The sequence below is a fragment of the Homalodisca vitripennis genome, chromosome 3 (genome assembly GCF_021130785.1).
Source record: "Homalodisca vitripennis isolate AUS2020 chromosome 3, UT_GWSS_2.1, whole genome shotgun sequence".
Classification (NCBI taxonomy): Eukaryota; Metazoa; Arthropoda; class Insecta; order Hemiptera; family Cicadellidae; genus Homalodisca; species Homalodisca vitripennis.
The window spans coordinates 120,963,354-120,973,943 of NC_060209.1; positions in this window are offsets into that span (position 1 = coordinate 120,963,354).

Here is a 10,590-nt window from a genome sequence, read left to right on the forward strand (position 1 = left end):
TAACGGTCTAACACAGTTGGTCAAGTTCCTTACCGTTAATAAATTAATAACCCATGTAAAATGTGTCATGTTCCTTAACAAATAACATATCTACTAATTGGAGTCACTAAATCTCAGATGCTAATCACTAAAATTTAATAGCTTTGGGATTTTATATTAAAGTACAAACATTAAAATGTAAAAAAATATGTCACTGCTCTAAATGTAACAAAACGTTTTCTTGGGACTATTTTGCGTTCAACTATGAAGGTAGACAGTGATAATAGACTACACTCATGAGCAAAGAGTGTTATCTAGTGTGTCTTCTGTGTTATCGAAAATTGTCCCAAAAATTTCCACGATCCAAAAGTATCTTATTGATAAATTTTTAAAGGTCAATATTTATTCAATGATTATTTATGTATAGTTAGGCATTAACCCCACAATTTGAGAACAGAGAATACTTTTACATAGTATTTACACAAAACTGAAAAGAAATTAAATTTTATATTTACTTAAATATTGTAAATTTTTAGTTACAATTGTGCTCAGTATATTTTTATAAACATGTTATTTATTTTTGCAACTTAATAATAAAATTTAATAAAGTAAATTATAATGTTGAATTCTGACATTACAATAGAACATGAGGAATGTTCTGGATATTATACCAAATGCTTCCATAAAAAATAACAAGATGTCTGTTATACATTCATTTACGACTAGAAACGAAAAACTTCTAACAAGAGAGCATATTGTAAATTGAGTTACTTTAGGAAATAGTCCCGGAGTCAGTACTTTGGTATATAACTGCAGGATTCATACCATATATAAAAAAAGAAAAAACAGAGTTGAAATTCAATGTTAAAATTTGAAAGATATCACCTCCTCCTGGACACAAGATGTTGCGTGAAGATAATTTGCTGACACTTTCTTTTTATTATTTGTTATTTGCCTTCAATATGAAATCAAAAGGATCATGTTATTATTTTCACTCACTATGACTTAGAATATGCTACTTTAAATTATTTCCAAATAAAACTGTGTTAATGAAAAACATATTTCAAGGACTGTACAATTTGTCATGAAATTTACACTTTGCGGGGCGATTGTGTGTGAGCAAATACCCGCATGTACTTTTTTAAGTATGTAAATAAAAAATTTGTTTGTACTTTAAAAGAAAATGTGTTACTAACAGAACAACATTCAAGATAATAATACTATAATAAAATACCAAAATACATATAAATATAATATAATATTACTGTGCCATATTTACTGATACAAATGCAGTTTCATGTTTCCATTTCAAGTTCTTTTGCAGACCTGCCAGTGGTGAGAAATGCAGTGTCCTTGAATATATAATAGGTCAACAGTATGCTTTTCAATACTTTGGGGAATCCGAGACGAACACTTTAAATAAAACTGGCCTTAGGACCGTTCCTTGTGGCATGCGTTGTATTACTTGCATGGAAGATGAAGCCACTTGGTTTCCTGATCCTTGGATAACGTGTGTGACTTAGGCACTTTGTCTTGTGTTATCCAAGTAACTCCTGAATCACTTGAAAGGTGTTCTCCAAATCTCCAGAATGTCAAGCTTGCTTAATTATAGTCCGTGCCCAAGGCAAACAAAAATCCTACTCAGGTCAAGGGAGGTGCCAAAAACAGAGTTTCCTGTTTCAAAGTTGCCTTTTACAAACACTATTAGGTCAGCAAGCCCAGTTGTAGTAGATTTCCCAGATATAAAACCGTGTTGCCTCTTAGGACGGGTTTTGTTAAACTGCACATGTTGTATTAGTCTTGTTACCATGACTTTTTCAATGTAGTTTGAAACTGTTAATATTAGAGATATGATATAAAACTTTGTAACTCATGTTTTTGATCTTGTTTCAGCAAAGATTAAACTTTGGAAGTTTTGAGAATCTGAAAAGATTCCTTTCGGAAATAATTTTGTATTATGTTCATCAATCACATCTTAATTCCAGAGCTTCAGCAGTCTAAAAAAGATAACACACCAATCCGACATTAAAGACTATATTAATGATAGTCTTAATCTCCTCAATTGATGTAAGCTTGAGAGTCTTTATTAGTACCTAATTACAGAACCAAAATTAGTGCCACATGGCCCTTTCTTACATGTAACCTCAACAAAAACAAACCCATAACTCCAATATAAAAATTAATCAACTTAAATCTGTTTATAATCTTTTTAAATTATTTAAAGATTTAAATAAAAGCTAAAACTAACATTATTTTGAATAATAACATATATTATATTACTAAGAAAATATATCTTAAAACCAATTCACTTACACATTCATTCTGCCCGCTTACGCCCATGTTCATTCTCGGTCGTCTGATCTAAGAAGAGTTTTTTCAACAGTGAAAAAACAAAGAAAGTGACAAGTTTGTTCCTTGAATTTTGCTGAATAATGTCCAAACAAGTTCTTGGGACGTTATTATCTTAAATATTTTGCTTATGAGTTGGGTACAGTTCACTTAGAACACAGAACATTGTGTCTTGAGTTTCTATAAGGACAAGTTATATCCAGCATAATTTCTAGAGCTCCAATGAAGTTATCGTAAGCAGTGTCTGTACCTATTGCATTGTAAACCCTTTTCCAGGATTGACGTGCCACTTATTCTTTGAAATGCACTACATTCGAGAGGTGAAGATTCTGTTTCTAGAGATTGGAGTTTTTGGATCTACAAGAATCTTGATGATACATGATTGTGCTGCTGATCCAATATTCAGTGTCAGCAACATCTACATTGATTGTAGAGCAGTCCATATTTGTTTACATGTCACACAGCATCAATAGATGAGATAAACATATTGGTAATTCTTGTAGGTAGCAGATAAGTCTTGTTATATTGAAGTAAGCCAAAAGATCATGTAAAATGAATTTCTCATTAGTCTTTTCTAGACTGCCTACATTCAGGTCATTAACCAGACAGATTCCACAACTATTTTCAGAGCATTAGCAATCAGTCAGTGCTCCATCAAGTGGAGTATTACGAGGCCGATACCTAAAATATACAGGTTACTCTTTCCCATCCCCATTTATACAGCAGCCATTTCACAGATCAACTCTGGGCTGAGATGAATGATGCCAGTCCTCTATATAATTGGTTACAGTTTTGTGTTTATAAATGGAGACATCACATTTCTGTTTTAAGGTATAGGTTATAGGAAAGCCTTCAAGACAAAAATGGTCAGTACAAGTAAATCCCATCAAAACTGCATGAATGAAACAGCAGTTAATTAATAGTTTTCAGGAGTGATAAAAAGCAGAAATAAGACATAAGAATATAAAAATGAGGTAAAAATGGAACCTAGTTTTTCTGTAGCTACAGGTAATAAAACTAAAACCCGAACATCAAAGAAGATTAAAGTAGTTCCTGAGGCATATACAAAGTATTTCAAAATAAAATAAAATTTTTGTGTGATGGTAGATGATACCCTAAGCATTATTTCTGAAATAGGAACCATTGGTTATATATGCATAATAAAACCACTTGGTAGAAAAAAAATACTTTGAAACAGCACCATTGAGTTGGACCATTCAATGCATACTGTACAATAAAAGGAAAATCAGGGGAGTTAATAGTAATTTATTTTCCCTGGATCTTTCTGAATAGTATAAAATAAAAAAAACTTTTAATTTTAATGAAGCGCACATAAGAAGTGACCATGTCTAGCTGTTCTTAATGATCAAATGTAGACGACCATGCTAAGACACACATACACAGTGCTCCAGAAAGTTTATTTTTCACACAAGAAATAGCCACATGCAGATGGAAGAAGATTACAAAGGTTCAGATGTACATAATTTTGAGAAAACAATCTCTATAAATGTTTAAGCTATTATGGTTCATATAATTGATTGATAGGATTGTACATTGTTCTATCCAGGCTAAATGATCATAATTACTTAATTATATGTGAGATGTCCTGTGTAATCTTCCTGACAATCTCATTCCTCTGGTACCCAGGAAAAATTGGTAATTGGAAAACATTTTCAGAAGGAAATTAGGTTTCAGCAAGTACTACTGCCCCACAAAAAGCCCATTTTGGGGAAATGATTTGCTTTTGTTTCCTAGAGAGGTGTTCTGATTTTAATTTTTCTATCTTTGTCCATTGAAGGTTGAGCAGGATCCATCCATGCTTTTAACTTAATTAATTTCAATGAGCTGCCATTTTCTACTGGGTTGAGAAAGAAAGCTCCAGTTTCCACTTTCATCAAGACCTTTCAAACAAGGTGTCGCTTAATGGGTCACATTTAAAATATTGAGCCCCCATCCCGTTTTGGGGAAATGGGCAAAGTTGTATCAGTGACTAAAAAAGTTCAGGTCTATTTCATAGAAATATTTCCAGAGTTCCATCTCTCCATATTTATCCATCAAAAATACAAAACAGAGTATATCCATACTTTTAACACACACTGTATATATTTCATCCCTCTTCTGTCACTGATACATAACATTTCATCAAAGTAGGTAGTTGTTCTTCTAGAAATATACAAAGTAGAAATTTCAAAATCATATATTTCCACTTCCATGATTCTTAGTATTTTTTATTGTGGTTTTTGTTCTTCTTTAGTTTCTGAGTTAACTTTTTTAGTTTTTACCAGTGACATGACATTCATTTCAGTGGTAATTTTTAGTGATTCTTTTAGTTGTCAAATACACTCATTATTTCTTTTCACCAAAAAATCTTAACTATTTTGTTTTTAATTGTACCTCTAGATTACATGAGAGTAAAAGATATTAAAGGGTCTCCCTTTTAAAGTTAAAATACAGTCTCTTGTAAATAAATAATAGCAACTGACTCCTTTGGTTAAGACATCAGTTTCTGTGAGGGTTGTAAGGTTTCTTCAAATTTACCAATAAGTGGAGGTTTGCTTTCTAAATTTGTTGCGAGGATCATGCTTATATTGGCATTTATGCAGATTTCCCAATCAGCATTGTTTGTCTGCTGTAGCAATTTTACTTTAATTATTGAGGAATCTGATGATGAGTTCAAGAAATTCATATATATATATATATATATATATATATATCTGAGACCTTCTTGGCATGCTCATAGTTATAGTCTCTAATCGAGTAAATGAATTTATTTGGTTTATTTTCTCTAGCAATAAACTCCAGTGTGATCTGTACCTGGTCCTTTACACTGAAACTGTGGAGAATCACAGATAGCATAAAGTACACAGTTTTTCTCTTGAGGTTTAATGGAAGAAGAATGTAATTTACTAAAATTTGAGAGGTTGAATTTTAATTACATCAGTGAGTACAGAAATGTATCAAATAATTTCTAATTTTATGTCAAGAATGTAGTTTATTATATCAAAATAGATTTGCACAATACCATGTGTGACCTAGTCAGATTTGATTAAGGATCTGCAATATTCATTATAGATAAGCTATTTTGTTTCTTGGAGTCTTGTTATTCTATCATATTTTTAGTCTGGCTAACTAAGAAACTTTGTGAAACATATATACTTTTAAATACTGATTTTAGAATTTTTTTTATAGACTTTGTCCAGTTTTGTGTAACTTTTAAGAAATAAATAATAATTATAGAAGTAACTTACTCACCGTGTTCAGCTTATTATTGTACTTATTTTAAGGCTACATATAATTTAGTATTATTTTCTCAAGAGTTTTGATGTTTATATTTCTATATTTTATATAAACACACATTACTGGAGCTCCTTTTGATATTTATTTGGTCTCAAAGAAGGTTACATGAAAATATAAGGATTTTATAAATTACAGCAGGTCAAGGAGGGGTAACCATGATCTGTGGCAAATATTTTTTAGTTCACATTAATTTTATTATTATTTATAATTTGTACTGGGATTTTATTATAGAATTTCATTTAAAATATTATACTAATTAATTTTCTTTTTCCATTTATCTATTAATTGCTTTCTAAGGAAATGCGAATATCAATCAAAGTGGTTTAAGAGATTTGTGCTGGAGTATAATTAAAGATAAAAGATATGAGATTAATAGTCAATGTCAGACAGGCTGATATCAATTTACCTCGTTGATTTAAAACTGAGTAAACAGGTAACTAACTGCAAGTAAGCTCAACACAAGCAACCCAAGGCGTCAGCTGGCCAATTATTGATCATTAGTTATTTTATTGTAGATGTAGGCTTGCATTACTTGTAGGATACTACAGTGGTCAAGGTACTTATTGTCCTATCCTGTTTTGTTTTAAGGAATTTATTTTGTAAAAAACTTTTGTTCTTTTCTGTAAATTTTAAAATGTACAAAGTGATAAAAGTAAGATGTGTTGTTAAAGTTTTAATATTAACATGTACTTTTCCTTATCAAAATTTTAAGTACCATTAATTTTATTTTGTATTATATTTCCTGTATCATCCGAGATTTATGAAAATTAATTTATTCTTTATGTACAAAATACTTATTCAACACTTAGGTCCACCATAATACTAAAAATCATATAACTAAGACTAATTATAAATTTATAATCAGACACATACCTTGTATCAGGTATTGTTTACATTCGCTTGCTTGTTACATGTAATTGTCTAATGTTTTATACAAATCATTTATATAGAGTAAAAGAAATGGGCCCTAGTTTTGATTTGATCCCTGAGACACTCCATATTTTAACTTAGCTGCTTGTGACACATTTTCTAAAACGTCAGTATACTGGTACCGAGATACTACTAAAATAGTATGCAACCATGCAAATGGGTAAATCTCTAATTTCGTATTTATTTAATTTTATTACTTGTTAAGTAAAATACAGTGTTTATGTGTCCTTGAATAGGTCTAAAAATACTAATGTATTGGCTATATGATTATATTTCTCCAATCATATAACTACTGGATCAATGAATAAGTAGACTATATAAGTAATAACTTTTTCATGAAAACAAAGTGATAAAATATTATTTTGTTTAAGTAATCTAGAAGGTGACTTAGGAATCATTTTTACTAAACCTTAAATAGGCTTTGACCCATAGCGAGGAATCCCACAACGAAGAATCCCACACAAGGCACCTAGTTGTAGGAATATTTTATGTTTAATTCTTCGTTGTGGGTTTCCTTGCTGTGACACACAGCAGTATAATCGTGGAACAGTCTCATAACTTTGAATATTGAATTTTACTACAGCAAAGAATCTTTTTTACAAGGAATTACATAGCGAGGAATGTTTTAACGAAGAGTCCCACAGTAAGGCGTTGGAGGGGAAGGCCTGGTTCGCGTAGGGAACTTTGGTGTTGAAGAGGGAAATTATTTAGGAGCGGGGTTTAATGGCATCACAAGTGCACGCATATTTCAAAACTTTTGGCAAGGTAAGCTTAGTAAGTATGTTGCAGAAAGATGTGTCGACAAGTGTTGTAGATGTCTACTGATTTGTTTAAAATTATATTGTCGACTATGATAGAAATCAGCGTACAATTTTACAGGGAAGCGAACATTTACTATGCGCTGATCTCTTTTAGAGTTATTTTGACTGATCTGAAGTTAGCAGAGCAATCTGTTTTCTTATTTGACCCTTTGTAATCGGTTTTTTTATTTGACCCTTTTTTTGCTGCTTCATACTGTCCCACTGCACTCATAACAGTAGTCTGACCCAGAAAGAAATGTCCTGCCATTTCGTAAGCCTCTCAAGTTTATCTAAGGTGTTATCTGACAGATATCGTTAAAATATAGTAGTCTATAGTAGAAAAAATTTTACATAGTTAATTCATTATCATAAAAAAGTAAAAAATAAATTAAAAATCACTATTTATGAAAAATTATGTAAATTTAGTTATTTTATAAAAATGGAGACAACTGACTCAAAATCTTCATACAGAATTTACAATATTTGAAAGGATTAAAATCCAATCAATGGGTTTATAGAGCCACTAGAATAAAAATGTTATGTTTACTTTAATCCGCAGGATTATCTACATATTAATACGTGAACCACTATATTTTCATAGCCTTTTTCACTGTGAACTTTAAAACTCACTAAAATAGAGTATTTTAACACGTTCGCTACCAAAATGTAAAAACTTTTTCGTTAATATGGACCGGCTGGCACACATATGTGCCGGCTAGTTGATTCTCATAGACCGATGGCACATATTTGTGCCGCTTGGTACAGTTCCAGTGGACCGACGGCACATATTTGTGCCAGTGTAGTCTTATTAAATAAAAGGCTGTGGTAACGATCGGTCTATTCTTTCGACTTCATTCTTTCATATCGGTCTACAGGGATGTCTGGCACATATTTGTGCCACTTGGTCTCTCGGTATGTTCACAATTTCTTCCTTGGTGCAGTTCAAGGTCTCAGGTCAAAAAAGCCATGACCCAGTCAAATTGAACAAGAGGCTATGGTGTCATGTTTGTAGAATAAGACAGAAGAAGCGGAAAACAACTTTCTTCACATTCCAGCTGCACAGATGAAAAGGACAATAAATTCGGACTCTGCATGCCAGAGTGTTTCAGTGAATGGCACAAGTGAAAAACTAAAACAAAAAGTCTGTTACCTAAGACATTTTTATTTCCTAACTGTTTTATGTCAAAGATAAAAATGTAGCTCACCTAAATGAAGTTTATAAATAAGAGACATTTGTGTGTGTGTGTTTTTTTTTATAACATATTCTGCTATTTCCAAAGTGTTTATCCAAAGATCTTGTTTTAGTTTGTACAATACACATAACTACCATGTCAACACTCGTTTTTATTATTTTCCCAATGTGTCCTAACACAGTTATGGCAATTTTTACTTGATTTTCAACTAGAAAATAATTATATTTGAGGTTAAGCCTAAGCCTAATTTTTTGCTACTGACCGACCGGCACATATATGTGCCACTAGCCAAAATGTATACAACGTAAAAAAACGATGTGGAATCAAATTATACGTTTACATAAGGTTATAAAATGATATATAAATTGATTTGAACAAAGTTGTACTCTGGGCTACGGTAATGACCACACTACTTTGAGCTGGTCTGTGAGAAGTGCCCAACTCATACAATGGTGGTCTATTTTAATGGACCTACCGGCACATATATGTGCCGGTTGGTAGCGAATGTGTTAAGTATACTTTAATAATATACTTGGAAAAGTTGGTAACAAGTAATTTACTCCAGGAACTATAGAAAAAATACGAGATTATCTACAGAAATCTATATATAGCAATATGTTAATAGTGAACCGCTAGAATAAAACATTTTATGTTTACTTTAATCCACAGGATTATCTACATATTAATACCTACGTGAACCACTATATTTCCATAACCTTTTTCACTGTGAACTTTAAAAGTCACTAAAATAGAGTATTTTAAGTATACTTAACAATATACTTCAGTAGCTCAATAAAAATACAAAATTATACAATAGGTTTTTATACAATTTATCTTATTCACTACGTCCACGTATTGCACTTTAAAATCAGTAATCAAGATATTATATTGGGTTTGATCCTTCAGAAATAGATCCTGGCCGAACTCTTCATTCCTTAATCTAGAAACTATGCTATTAAAATACTCATTAAAAGTATTTCCAACCAATCGCTCATTCCCCACCACTTTCACTTAATCATCATCAATTACAATTCTATCTATGCATTTCTTCACTCTATTACTGTAGTAATTTTTTTTACAAAATTCCAGTATTTTTTTGAATCCCCATTACACCTATATATAAGGTTGGAATAGTAATTCTTTTTTTCTTGTTTTATCTGCTTAGTTACCATTTTCAACAGCTGTTTAAATGTATATTTAAGAACTATATTATTTCTGTTTTTTGCATATTCTTTATACAGACTATTTTTACGATTAATTAATCGAATTAAATTATTTGTTATCGATTCACTCCTCTTTCTGTTTCTGTTAATTTTTTTTTTAAGGTACACGACACGGTAAAACATTTATTATAAATACTAAGAAATTTTGAAATGCCACTATTTACGTTTGGGCTGTTAATTACTGGACTCCAATCGGCCCACAACAATTGTCTTTTTAACAAACTACCATCTGATACCCGTACAAAGTTGTCATTATTTGTTTTGGTCATTTCACCCGAAATACAAACACTTAAGGCATAGTGGTCGGTTATGCTCAATTCCCTGACATCACACTTAAAATTTATTGCCTTGGAGTTACGTAAAGCGTGATCCAGACAAGAACTCACTTCCTTAACTACTCTAGTCGGGGAATTAACCAGATTTACAAAGCCATATGAGGCGCGAGTGTTTAAACCCTCACGAGGGAGGCTGATTTTTTACAATCAGTTGTCGGTGAAGCACGTGTGTAAAATCTCAATAGTGACGTAAAATTGTGGGAGAGGGGTAAATCTTGTGTACTTTTGAAAATACACTCTACATTTAAAGCAATTTCAATATTGACTACAAACAGTTCACAGGCATTGGGACAACATCCGCGACAGTTTTGGTGATCTAAACATTATTTAACTCTGTGCTGAAGTAATCATTATATACCTTTGTTTAACGTTCGTTATTGACGGTGGAAAGATTGAAAGGATAATAGGATTACAAACATTTTTCATCGTTAATTTATAACAAACGTTTCAAGAATTGAAGTCTTTCCACTTCGTCAGGTGCGAA